The 13,563-nt window shown below is 42.8% G+C and overlaps 1 protein-coding gene across 1 annotated transcript in view; it reads right to left on the reverse strand.

Annotated features, from left to right (window-relative positions):
* TRHDE (thyrotropin releasing hormone degrading enzyme) overlaps window positions 1-13,563 on the reverse strand; it is a 1,005,415-nt gene that overhangs the window by 656,127 nt on the left and 335,725 nt on the right. The gene's annotated exons all lie outside the window — the stretch shown is intronic.

Genomic DNA, 13,563 nt, shown 5'->3' on the forward strand with positions numbered 1-13,563 from the left:
TCTCCCATATTTAGGTATTAAATTAACTTCGGATTTATCTTCCCTTTACAGAACTAACTACCTCCCTATGCTGTCGCACTTAACCGCTTTAATGGATTCTTGGAAACCGCTTTGTGTTTCCTGGTTGGGACGAGTGGCAGCCGTAAAGATGTCTTTACTCCCAAAGCTGTTGTACTTATATAGAGTTCTCCCGATTCCGGTCCCCTCATATTTTCACCGTGTCATTCAATCTAGAGTCTTTAAATATATCTGGGGTCCCATAAAACCACGAGTTTCTAGATCTATACTCCTGCGTAATAAACTTAGTGGAGGCCTGGGTGTCCCTAATTTTGCCCGCTATTATCAGGCTGCACAACTTGCCCAAATTACATTATTTCACGCCACATCGGAAACGCCTATTTGGGTTAGTTTAGAGGCCGTTGATATTTATCCCTTGCTAATCTCTAATCTCCTATGGTTACCCCCGCTGGCTCGTAGTCCAATTCTCAATCCGGTAACACGCCACTCACTTAAGCTATGGGATAGTCTACGTGACCGTTTTCGACTGTTGTCCACCCATGCCCCGCTACTATCTTTTTTTGGCCATCCGCAGTTCTATCCCGCATACACAGAACCTGACTCTTTTCGTCTATGGCTCCGGGCAGGACTACACAGGATAGGAGACCTTGTTACTGACACGTCCCTCAAGTCCTTTCCAGACTTACAAGCTCAGGCTAAACTTCCCCCTAGAGAATGTTTCCACTACCTACAAATAACTCATTTTGTTCGCTCAATTATAGGGGACTGTTCCTCCCTGGACAGTATGTCCGTCTTTGAAAACATATGTCAATCGGATCCCCACGCCCCTGGTATCATCTCCCGCCTTTATAGTCATTTTACCTCTGACTCCACTGACCCTCCCCTCTACGCTGCACAGTGGTCCAAGGATCTCCAGATAACATTGGATAGGGAGGATTGGATTGGTATTTGGAATCGCACTAAATCCTCTTCCCAAAACATTATAGCCCTTGAGGCCAATTATAAGGTCCTGATGCGATGGTACCTAGTCCCCGCTAGGATTTCTAAATTTCTACCTTCCTACCCAGCGGGATGTTTTCGTGGATGTGGTGAGAGGGGTACACATGAGCATATCTGGTGGTCTTGTCCGATAGTGAGACGGTTCTGGATAGCAATATTTCAAATAGCCTCCACCCTATTACAAGAAAAAATATCGCCTGACCCATCTCTAGCCCTTTTGAATCATATACAATCAGATTTTACCAGAGCTCAGGTTAGACTCTTGCTTCAACTGACTACTGCTGCCAAGCAAACTATTGCTAGGGCTTGGAAGACCCCAACTATACATATTGCAGAAGTTAAGAATAGGGTGACTCAGGCAATGATCCATAGTAAGATTGAGGCCAGGATTCTCGACCGAATGGCTCAACACGACAAAACCTGGACCCCCTGGGTGGAACATTTTCTACCCCCGGGATTTGATTTAACTCTGTTAGTATCTTAAGATATGATGTGTGCTCGGACCATACTGCATCCGAACCCGTTGGGGTTTGCGCGACTCAGCCGACACCCTTCCTACCCCTCCTACCTTCTCCAGGCCGCTCCGGCCTTCTCTTCCCCTTCTATTCCCCTTGTCTTCTCTTTTCTGATCTTTTTCTTTCTTTTCTTTCTCTGTTCTTAATTGAAATGCTCTCGTTTGTGTTTACTGGGCAAGGCTACTAGCTATTGCCTAGTGTTACATCCCGTTATGTCCCAGTATAATGTACAGAGTACCCCCTTTTTTTTGGTATATATACCTTTGATGATACAGGACCTCCCCTGTCCTTCCCCCCCCCCTACTTATGTTGATATTTCTGTTAATTTTCTCTTGCTAAGGATTGGTTGGTCCTTTCATCTTTATGAGATATACTTGACAATCCTCATTTTGTATTTTGACCCTCCACACCTTATATATTTTGTAATCGTCTTTAAGCTGATACTTGCCTCTGGTGGATTGTACCAGTATGTTTTCATTTGTGTGGTAACATGCAAATAATTGTTTCTGTACTCTGTCATTTGCTCTTTAATAAAAAATTTGAAAAGAAGATATCAGGGGTTCTTTTAAAACCCAGATATCTCATCTGCCCTTCAAAGCATCTGATCAAACACAGATTGTATTTGATCAGATGCCAGCAATTAATTCAGAAGTGACTAGATTCCCATTGCTTCTGGCTTCATTCATCACAGAGGAGATGGGGAATGGGTGTTACTACATCTCCTTTGTGGGCAACCAACCTAACCTATTACAACAATCCTGGGCTCCCCGGTCAAAAGAAAGAGCAAGAGCAAGAGACCAGTGGTGTTTAGTGGCGGAGGGATGAGAGGGGGCCTACCATGTGTGGTAAAAGTGAATGGGCAGCTGTAAAGCCACCCCGGATCACTTTTACTGGAAAGTTAATGAATGACTCTAAGGTCCCGTACACACGGATGGACAATCCGCTGAAAACGGTCCACCGGACCGTTTTCAGCGGACATGTCTGCCCGGAGATTTCTGTCTGATGGTTGTACACACCATCAGACAAAAAAACGCGCGTAAACAATACGCGGGGCGTGCCCGTGCCGTCGCCGCGACGATGACGCAGCGACGTGGGCGGCCTTGAAGTTCAAAGCTTCCACGCATGTGTCGAATCAGTACCACGCATGTGAGGGATGGCGGTCGGTCGGACATGTCCGGTGAGTCTGTACAGACGACCGAACACGTCCGACGGACAGGTTTCCAGCGGATAGATTTCTTAGCATGCTAAGAAATTTTGATCCGCTGGAAACTGTCCGATCCGCCGGACAATTGTCCGCTCGGGCCTACACACGACCGGATCTGTCCGCTGAAACTGGTCCGTCGGACCAGTTTCAGGGGATAGATCCGGTCGTGTGTACGGGGCCTAAAAGACAGTACCAGTTGCAGCCATGATCTTGGTATAATTTCTTTTTTTTTTATTCCATAAATTTTGGTATAATTTCTTATTGACCAGGCCGTTGGACAGTAAACAGTTAAAGCCTCATGGGTGGATTTAGCTCTTTGATAGGCTTTCTTTAACACCTTATTGATATAGCCCCTTTCATGTAGTCCCCTCTTTAGAGCATTGACTTTTTTTGCTGTTGCATCTACCCTAAAAGCCTAACTCAAGGTTTGATTAAGTGGTGGAACCATCACAGGATCAGAGAATAATGATTTCCCAGGGGCATCATCCCAATATATATTGCCAACAGAAATAAAAACAAGAGCAAGTATGACTTTATGCCTGCCAGGAGATCATATTGAAAAACAAAAATGTTTCTTCATTTAAGTTGCACAAGGAACATACTTCCAACAGACAGTTAAAACCATCACATCAAATATTGGGAATGTAGAAATAGAAATATGTGTCCTGATGTTGTGATATAACATCATTCAGTGGTCTACGCATTTTGGAGCGACAGGAACTTCTTCAAGAACTCTGACAACATGTATATAACTCAAACAATATAAATGTTTTGCCCAAATTCCTGTGTAAAAGAATGAAGCCCAGCCAGGGAAAAACAATGTGCCACCAGTATGGGGGCCCTCAAAAACATTAGGACTCTAAATCCCTAAACATGGAACATTCCATGCAGCAAGGAACAAGACCAACATCCTCTGCTGCTATTAAATGGCTGCTAACCAAGTTTAAACTTCCATCCACAAAAGTAAAAATAAATATTCATGACTATTTGGGATTTAGGATAGGGATTTTGCAATATCAGATGCATACTGCCTGGAGTTGCATGTTCTCCCTGTGCCTGCGTGGGTTCCCTTCCACACTCTAAAGACATGTTGGTAAGTTATTTGACGTCATTTGACGCTTACCGAGCTTGGGGCGCTCTGATTGGCTCGCCGGGATCCCGACCGGGTCACGTGATGCGGACGTCCCAACCGCACACGTGACTAGGAGACGCATACTTATACGGGGATGTGTTCCCCAGCAAACCAGAGGTGCTCTCCCACACGATCGGTGCTATCGATTCTGCGCTCCTGCTGGTGGGTAGCAACTTGTTGCTTTATTTAACCCCTTTTGCTACAACTGTAGCATTGATCTAATTTGTTCCATTTGGCTCAGTGCTTACTTATGTTCGGTTTCCTTATCTTGTCTTATACAGATGCTATCCACTATTCAGCCCTTACATTGCTCATTGGTCTTTATATATTCAGAATTTAATTTCTGACACTTGTGGGGTAATTGTCCCTCTTACTTGAATACGCCTGCCTTTTCTGCTTCTAATATTCTTTTAACCAAACACTTTGACCAGCGCACCTATTTACTGGCTCATTCTGGGTATGTATCATGATGTTGGGTATCTACAATATATACCTATACACTATTCGTACCATTCACCTTTTTGTTATTTCTATGAGCCCCCCTAGTGGATCTATCAATTGAATTTTTAATTTTTATGGAATCACCTTTCCACCAGATAGATTCCCAGCTGCTTTTACCCCCAGGACCGCCTGACGAAAAAACGTATTTTAATTACTCTAAACAATATCTTCTACCGAGTTCAGTATTGAACTGTATCCATTACCGTGGATGGTAGGCATAACTACTATACATATATCTTTTCTCCTTTACAGACACTCATACTTCAAAGTCACTGTGACTTCTTGTTATCATAATCCCTCTGTTCCCAAACACACCCCTACAACCTATTAATATTGCTGCACTACTATTGGGAATCTCTGCACTACTTGAGTGTACTATTTAAAGTGCTTCTCTACTGCTGTATGAACCCATGTATTCTATTACACCTTTCTTTTCTGGTGTGTCCCATGCTTTTTATGGTGCTTTATTGCATATGTGATACCTTACAAACAATGTCTGTTCTTAAATTCTTATTTGTATATTAACGGTTCTATATAAACCAATAACAGCCTGTTTTTATTCCAGAAATACCAATAGCTCCCCATGAAGCGGATCCCCGCAAAACATGTAGAGCTTGTTTTGAATACCAATATACATGCTAGCCATCATTAACCTTGATGTCTCTTTTGGACCAGTTTTTGGTTTAAATGTTTTGTAAATTATTGCAAATTTTTGTGATAATTCTTTTTGTGTTTTTAATGTATTTTATACATGTATCCACTTTATTGTTGATTCAATAATGGCAATTTTAATGAAATTGGCTTCTTTAAACGTTTTTTGTAAAATAACTTTTTAAAGTCTGTAATAAAGTAACATATAGCCTGAAGTTTATTCTTTTTTTTTTTTTTTTTCACAATCAAAGTTTATTCAAAGAAAAATGTAACAATGAATAGGTATTGAATAACAAAGGAACAAGTAACGCAATACACTGAACGTCTGCACAGTACATGAAATGTGAAACTGTAACAAGAAAGGTTTACAGATATAAATTTGGATAAAGATATAGGGCCTGATCCACAAAAACCCTGCGTAACATAACTTTTGACATTTAAGTTACACCGCCGCAAAATCTCTACCTAAGTGCCCGATCCACAAAGCACTTACCTAGAAATTTTGAGCGGTGTAACTTAAGTGCCTCCGTCGCAAGGCGGTCCTCCTCTCCGGGGGGAGTTTAAAATTTAAATGAGGCGCGCTCCCGCGCCGGCCGTACTGCGCATGCGTGTGACGTAATTTTCCCGACGTGCAGCGCGCGAACGTAATTTACGCCGGGCTTTGTGGATTGCGACGGGACACTAAAGTTGCGACGGGTGAAAAAAAAAAAAAAGCGCCGGGAAAACAAAAACAAAAAAGAAAAATTGTCAGCATCGCTCGGCATGCATTCCTGAGAGGGAGAACTCCATGCCAATTTTCAAAGAAAAAACCGGCATGGGTTCCCCCCCCAGGAGCATACCAGGCCCTTAGGTCTGGTATGGGTTGTAAGGAGACCCCCCCTACGCCGAAAAATCGACGTAGGGGGTCCCCCTACAATCCATACCAGACCCGTATCCAAAGCACGCTACCCGGCCGGTCAGGAAAGGGAGTGGGGACGAGCGAGCGCCCCCCCCCCCCTCCTGAGCCGTGCCAGGCCGCATGCCCTCAACATGGGGGGGTTGGGTGCTCTGGGGCAGGGGGGCGCACTGTGGGCCCCCCACCCCAGAGCACCCTGTCCCCACGTTGATGAGGACAGGACCTCTTCCCGACAACCCTTGCCGTTGGTTGTCGGGGTCTGCGGGCGGGGGCTTATTGGAATCTGGGAGTCCCCTCAAATAAGGGGGCCCCCAGATACCAGCCCCCCACCCTAAGTGAATGGATATGGGGTACATCGTACCCCTACCCATTCACCTGGAGGCAAAAAGTTAAAGTTATTAAACACACAACACAAGGGTTTTTAAAATAATTTATTAGTCTGCTCCGGAGGCCCCCCTGTCTTCTTTATTAGCTCTAATACCAGGGGGGGCTTCTTCTTCCACTCTCCGGGGGTCTTCTCCGCTCTCCGGGGGGGGTTTCTTCTTCCGCTCTCCGGGGGGGGTCTTCTCCGCTCTCCGGGGGTCTTCTTCTATCTTCGCCGCTCTCCGCTGTTGACTCGGCGCACCCCGGTTCTTCTGCAGCTGTCCGGTGCCTTCTACTTCAGCGCTGGCTGCCTGCTATCTTCGTGTGTTAGCTCAATTACTAACAGGCAGCCAGCGCGGTCTTCTGTGACGTCACCTTCTTCTCTTCTGTTCTTCTCCCTTCTTCCGATGTTGACACGTCGCCTCTTGTCACTGCAATGATGGAAGCGCGCCTTGCATCCCATTTATATAGGCATCACCGTCCCATCATGCTCCGGTAGGTACCCACGTGGTGGGTGCCTACCCACGTGCAGACGAATCAGACGAAGACACGTGATGTCGTAACGCGTAGGGATTGGAGGACGTACACCCGGAGTGACGTAAGCTGGCGATTGAGACGCCACTTGTTTATTCCTTTGTTGCACATGTTTTAAGTTTTAAATGTAAGCGCAGGCTTTTCCTTAATAAAATTTATACCTGCACCTTACGGTACCTCACTATGGGAGTCCCCTCTCTTTCTGCTCTTCCTGCTTTATATTTACCCACTCGGTTTTGAGGAGCACCTGATCTAACAGAGGGAGGATTCATCAGACTGAGAGAGGAAGCAGTTGTGACCACCCATAGAAGGCTGCGAGTGTGCTGTTCATTTATGCCCATTAAGGAGGGCTGAGAGGTAAGAGTCCCGGGAGCTCAGTCAGGGATCTGGTTCATCTTCTGCTACACGGCTGTGTATTTACAGTATCGAGCTGGTGCTTATCTTCATCCAGTGCATCCGTTCTGAAAGCTGATTTGTGCTTATTTTTTTGGGACTGGATTCTCTCATTTAAATCCCTTTGCACAACCTGTTTTCACAATTTTTGCACATTAATTCTCAGAGTACTGCATATATTTGTGGACTGATTACACTGCACTTTATTTTGGATATATTCATTGCTGAAATCTGTCAGCTCTTACATTAATTAATTTTATCACTTTATGTTATTAATTTTTCATTTTCTATGTGACACTGTTAGTTCACTTGCGTGATACGTTGCACAGAATCTCTTTTTATTTTTGATGTTGGCATACAGATTGTTGTCCTGCAAGTGTGTGTGCTCAGCTTGTCCCTAACAGTGTTGCTTTAGCTGACCTGCACACGTCTGGTGCAAAGTTAAGCCTGCTTTTATAAGGTGTAACTTTCCGCCGAAAAAACAGCTGATGCGCACAGGGAGTAGCCTGCGCTGCACAAGCGTACTTTTGTGGATCGCCGTATCTCCCTCATTTGCATATTTAACTAGCAAAACAATGGTGCGTCTAGCGTATTTTGCGCCCCAAGATGCACCGGTGTAATCTTTTTACGTCGGTCGGAAAAAGCTGGTTTTCAGGCGTATCTCGTTTTGAGGATACGGCGCATAGATACGCATTTTTCAACTACGCCGCGCATCTCTAGATACGCCGGGGTAAGTGCTTTGTGAATCTGGCCCACTGTTACAATGTATAATGAAACTGAATACATTGAGGTTTTTTTCTTTTAGTACTTAAAAGCAACTCTTGTCAGAATAGAATACTACAGCACAGCCCATGTATGTAATATTTCTCTGCAAATTATATTCATAAAGAGCAACACTATTGTCACTGAGCAAACCAGTTTTTAAGCTTGTTTAAGTTATTATATCCCCATACAATTACTTTTGCTGATATATTGCTGTTGCACATTTTCCTAAATATCTATTTTTTAGCTTATTTTTTAAACACTTTGGTTATAACAGAAAACTTTAGCAAGAAAATCCGTCAAAAAAGTGTTATTTAAATTATTTTCAATTATTCACAGAGCTGCGATAAATAACAGAGCTGTCACTCTAGAAAATAATTACTGTGGGCAAATTCTTTTCACAAGGCAATATGAGAGTTCTATTCTACAAGGAAAAATCCACGTTTACATAACAGTGAGTGCTTGAAAGGGGAGATGTTATCTAATAACACAGCAATACTACTATAACTAGAGCTGTGACATCTAATAATAATTTCTAATATCCGCACGAACCCTGTGGATGTACATTAGTGTTTGAATAAATATCAAGTAATTTTAATTTATTACTAGGCTTTACAATAAAAATGGTCAAACATTTTTGCAGTGTATTTGTAAGTCAACAAGAATAACCAAGAAATACTCAGTGTTTTTCCAATCTCTTTAAAGAAAGTTAGCAATACTGAATAAAAATAATAAACTTCACTCAGTGCTAATGTCAAGAATAACTACAGCCACTTAAGAGTCAATCTGGCTGCCTCAGTGGACTGCTTATATGCTGTCAACTTCCCCCCCAATGTTTCATAAACTAGCGGAAGATCTTAAACTTTGGGGCACATTGGGCCTCTCTTGGTTGAGCAGGGTTAACTCTGTAAAAATGACACTGCTGCCACACATCATCTATCTCTTCAGGTCACTTCTTATCCTATTCCCTAACCACTTATGGACCTTTTGTCGTCGTTATACGGCGGTACTTTGACGAGGGATATCATTGTTATAGCAGCAGCTAGCTGCCATAATCCCGGTGTCCACTTCTTCAGCGGGTAGTCTGCTTTCAGATAAAAGTGGTCTCTGTGGTGGATTCGCTTACAGATCACTTATAGGTGGCGGGAGAAGGCCCCCCCTCCCGCCACACTCCGGTGCCTTTCGCGGCTTCCCGGAGCTGTCGGTAGTGGCAGAGGTGATCGGGTCCTCTTCCGTGTGTGGTATGGAGATGAGTGAGGGAAGGATGGCCTCCACCCGTCTCCGTACCATTGTAGGGCATAAGCAATGTCAAAACGTCTCTTCCTCCCATAGCTCTTAGAGATATTTTATATTTTTATTTATTTTTTCAAATGACATTTCATTTTTTTTTCTTGCATTTTAGTGTAAATATGAGATCTGAGGTCTTTTTGACCCCAGATCTCATATTTGAGAGGTCCTGTCATGCTTTTTTTCCTATTACAGGGGATGTTCACATTCCTTGTAATAGGAATAAAACTGACACTTTTTTTTTCTTCTTTTTTTTTTTAAAGAACAGTGTAAAAAATAAAAATAAAAGGTTAGAGTGAGAGCACTAATTCTAGCCATATACCTCCTCTGTAACTCAAAACATGCAACCTGTAGAGTTTTTTAAACTTTGCCTATGGAGATTTTTAAGGGTAAAAGTTTGTTGCCAGTGGTTAAACACACTGGCACTAACTGACACTAAATATAAATTTATAGTAATTTTTAGTAAACTCAAGAGCCAACACTGGTTGCACACAAGAACTTTAAAATTTATTTTTTCTGTATTTTCATTGGCCCCACTTTCCTGGGTCACTTGCCTGGCAAAGGGGCCCAGCATGGTTTCAAAATGTTGCTGTATGTTTATCATGTGAACACAAAAACGTTTTTTGAGGAATCCTTGGTGTGCTGAGGACATTTCTTCACTTTGATCATCCGTTTCCAGCCCATGGTCATTACAGCACCCAGAACTATTGAACATGTGTGTAGGGAATACTGAGCTTGGCTTCCACTTCCCTGATACACCTATTACAAGTACAAATAGTACTTGAGTCTATCTTTCAATCAAGGCTATGAATGACAATAACATCCAGATTTTGGACATGAGGTCTTAAAATCTTATTCATAAGATCCCATTCACACCTGAGCATTTTGTAGCTTGAAACCTGAAGCTACAAAACGCTGGAGGGGAAAAAAAATCTATTTTTCTGGTTCACATCTCCACTCCAAAACGCCTAAAGCCAGAAGCTCCAAAACGCCTGAAGCTCAAACAAGTTCTGGGACTTTTTTTATGCAGATTTGGGCGTTTTTCTGCTTTTTACATTGGTGACATTTTGACCTGTACAAAATTGCATCAAAAATGTGTCAAAATCGTGACAAAACGCGGTAAAAACCACAGAAAAATTGTGGCAAAATTGTGCGACTTTCTGCCTGAAAACGCTATGCTCAGGTGTGAATGGGGCCTAGGTCCCTAGAATATGGCAGAGAATGTGTACACCAAATGCCATTTACTATAAACAACTGCATTATGATCCAACCCATGATTTTACTTAACAACTAAAGGTCTCATTAAAGCACTACTAACCCACTACATTAAGAATTTACTAGTGTAATTCCAGATAATCCATAAGTTGGGGACTTCTACATGCTGCCCAAAATCCACAAGGAAGGAAATCCAGGCAGACCCATTACAGGTAAAACTTGAAAAAATTTAATATTGTGCAAAAGTTCATTTATTTCACTAATGTAACTTATTACATAGACTCATTACATCCAAAGCAAGATAGTTCAAGCCATGATTTGTCATAATTGTGACAATTATGGCTTACAGCTCATGAAAACCCCAAATCTACAATATCAGAAAATTAGAATATTGTGAAAAGGTGCAATATTCTAGGCTCAAAGTGTCCCACTTTAATCAGCTAATTAAGCCATACCACCTGCAAAAAGTTCCTGAGCCTTTAAATGGTCTCTCAATCTGGTTCAGTAGGAATCACAATCATGGGAAAGACTGCTGACCAGACAGTTGTGCAGAAAACCATCATTGACACCCTCCATAAGGAGGGAAGGCCTCAAAAGGTAATTGCAGGAGAAGTTGGGTGTTCCCAAAGTGCTGTAGCACAATAATATAAAGTTATGTGGAAGGGAAAAGTGTGGAATAAAAGGTGCACAAGCAGCAGGGATGACCGCAGCCTGGAGAGGATTGTCAGGAAAAGGCCATTCAAAAGTGTTGTGGACTTTCACAAGGAGTGGACTGAGGCTGGAGTCAGTGCATCAAGTGCCACCACACACAGACGGATCCTGGACAAGCCACTCCTAAAAGAAAAAGAAAAACAGACCTGGTCCAAAATACTCTTTTCTGATGAGAGCAAATTTTGCATCTCATTTGACAACCAAGGACCCATAGTATGGAGGAAGGCTGGAGAGGCACACACTGCAAGATTCTGAAGTCCAGAGTGAAGTTTCCACAGTCTGTGTTGATTTGGGGAGCCATGTCATCTGCTGGTGTTGGTCCACTGTGCTTCATTAAGTCCAGAAGAGCTGAAGGCTGCTATTGAAGCATCCTGGTCAACCATAACACCTCAGCAGTGTCACAGGCTGATAGCTTCCATGCTACACCGCATTGAGGCAGCAATTGCTGTAAAAGGGGCCCAAACCAAGTACTGAGTACATACTGTATGCATGCTTATACTTTTCAGAGGTCCGATATTGTTCTATGTACAATCCTTGTTTTATTGATTGTGTATGCATACCAAGTTCACGGCCAACACCCTTAAAAAAAAAATCCACGGAAACGTTTGTTTGAAGTCCAACCGTGTGTATGAAGCTTAAGAGACATCTAGCTGGGGAGTATATATTTGGGAGAGCCAATGTGTCCTCTAGGATCCAAAGGGTTGCCTTCCAGACATTCCCAACCCCGGGACACAGCCAAATCATATGGAAAAAATCTCTGGGTATTGTGTGGCATCTGTGACATTCAGGTGAGTCTACTTAAATTGTATTAATTTGTCCCTAGCCCATATCATAGATGGCAGCATAGAGTCTACCACCTCTGACCCTGATTCATCAGTCAGTGATAGAATGTCTTCCCTCCACTGCCTAGCAGTTATCTCCATCCTAGAGGAGGAGGAGGAGGTCAGAAGAAGAAAATATCATCTAGAAATAAGTTTTGAGTGATCATCCTCAAACATAATTTTCTCCAACAAAGCAGGTGAAAGCAAAACTTCAGTCAAGCCAAGTTTTATGGCCACTGCATGCCTTGTAGGAGTGCACCATGGCAGCCTGAGTAGTAACCGAGGCAATCTCTAGATTTGGAAAGAACCACCAATGGATATGTATTAGCTGAGATGCCAAATAGTAACACTGGAGATTCGGTAAGACCAAACCACTCGTCTGGACGGCTAGGTGCAATGTCTCTAATGAGATCCTAGGTGGCTTAAAGGGGTTGTTAACCACTTAAAGACCTCAGGTGTTTTTCAGATTTGGTGTTTGCAAGACTAAAACATTTTTTTCTGCTAGAAAATTACTTAAAACCCCCAAACATTATATATATTTTTTTTTCTAACACCCTAGAGAATAAAATGGCGGTCATTGCAATACTTTTTGTCACACCGTATTTGCGCAGCAGTCTTACAAGCGCACTTTTTTTGGAAAAAATTCACTTTTTTGAATTAAAAAATAAGACAACAATAAATTTGGCCCAATTTTTTTATATATTGTGAAAGATAATGTTACGCCGAGTAAAATGATACCCAACATGTCACGCTTTAAAATTGCGCCCGCTCGTGGCATGGCGTCAAACTTTTACCCTTAAAAATCTAGATAGGCGACGTTTAAAAAATTCTATAAGTTGCATTTTTTGAGCTACAGAGTAGCTCTAGGGCTATAATTATTGCTCTCGCTCTAACGATCGCGGCGATACCTCACTTGTGTGATTTGAACACCGTTTTCATATGCGGGCGCTACTTGCGTATGCATTCGCTTCTGCGCGCGAGCTCGTCAGGACGGGGCGCTTTAAAAAAATTTTTTTTTTGTTTTCTTATTTAATTTTATTGATTTTATTATTTTTTACACTAAAATATAAAAAAAAAAAAAATGATCACTTTTATTCCTATTACAAGGAATGTAAACATCCCTTGTAATAGAAAAAAGCATGACAGGTCCTCTTAAATATGAGATCTGAGGTCAAAAAGACCTCAGATCTCATATTTAGGCTTAAATGCAAAAAAAAAAAAAAAAAAAGGAAAATTTGTCATTTAAAAAAATGACAGAAAAAAAATTGTCTCTTTAAGAGGCTGGGCGGGACTGACGTTTTGACGTCACTTCCGCCCAGCAGAGCTATGAGGACGGGTGGGGGCCATCTTGCCCTCACTCAAGTCCTCACACACAAGGCGGCAGCATCGGATCTCCTCCGCCGCTACCGACGGCTCCGGTAAGCGGCGGAGGGCGCGGAAAAGCGGCGGGAGGGGGGGGGGCCCCTCTCCCGCCACCGATAACGGCGATCTCGCGGCGAATCCGCCGCGGAGACCGCCGTTATCGTTTACACGGCCGCCCACTGAAAACATGGATATCTCAG

Source organism: Rana temporaria, chromosome 3 (genome assembly GCF_905171775.1).
Source record: "Rana temporaria chromosome 3, aRanTem1.1, whole genome shotgun sequence".
In the NCBI taxonomy this organism is placed as follows: Eukaryota; Metazoa; Chordata; class Amphibia; order Anura; family Ranidae; genus Rana; species Rana temporaria.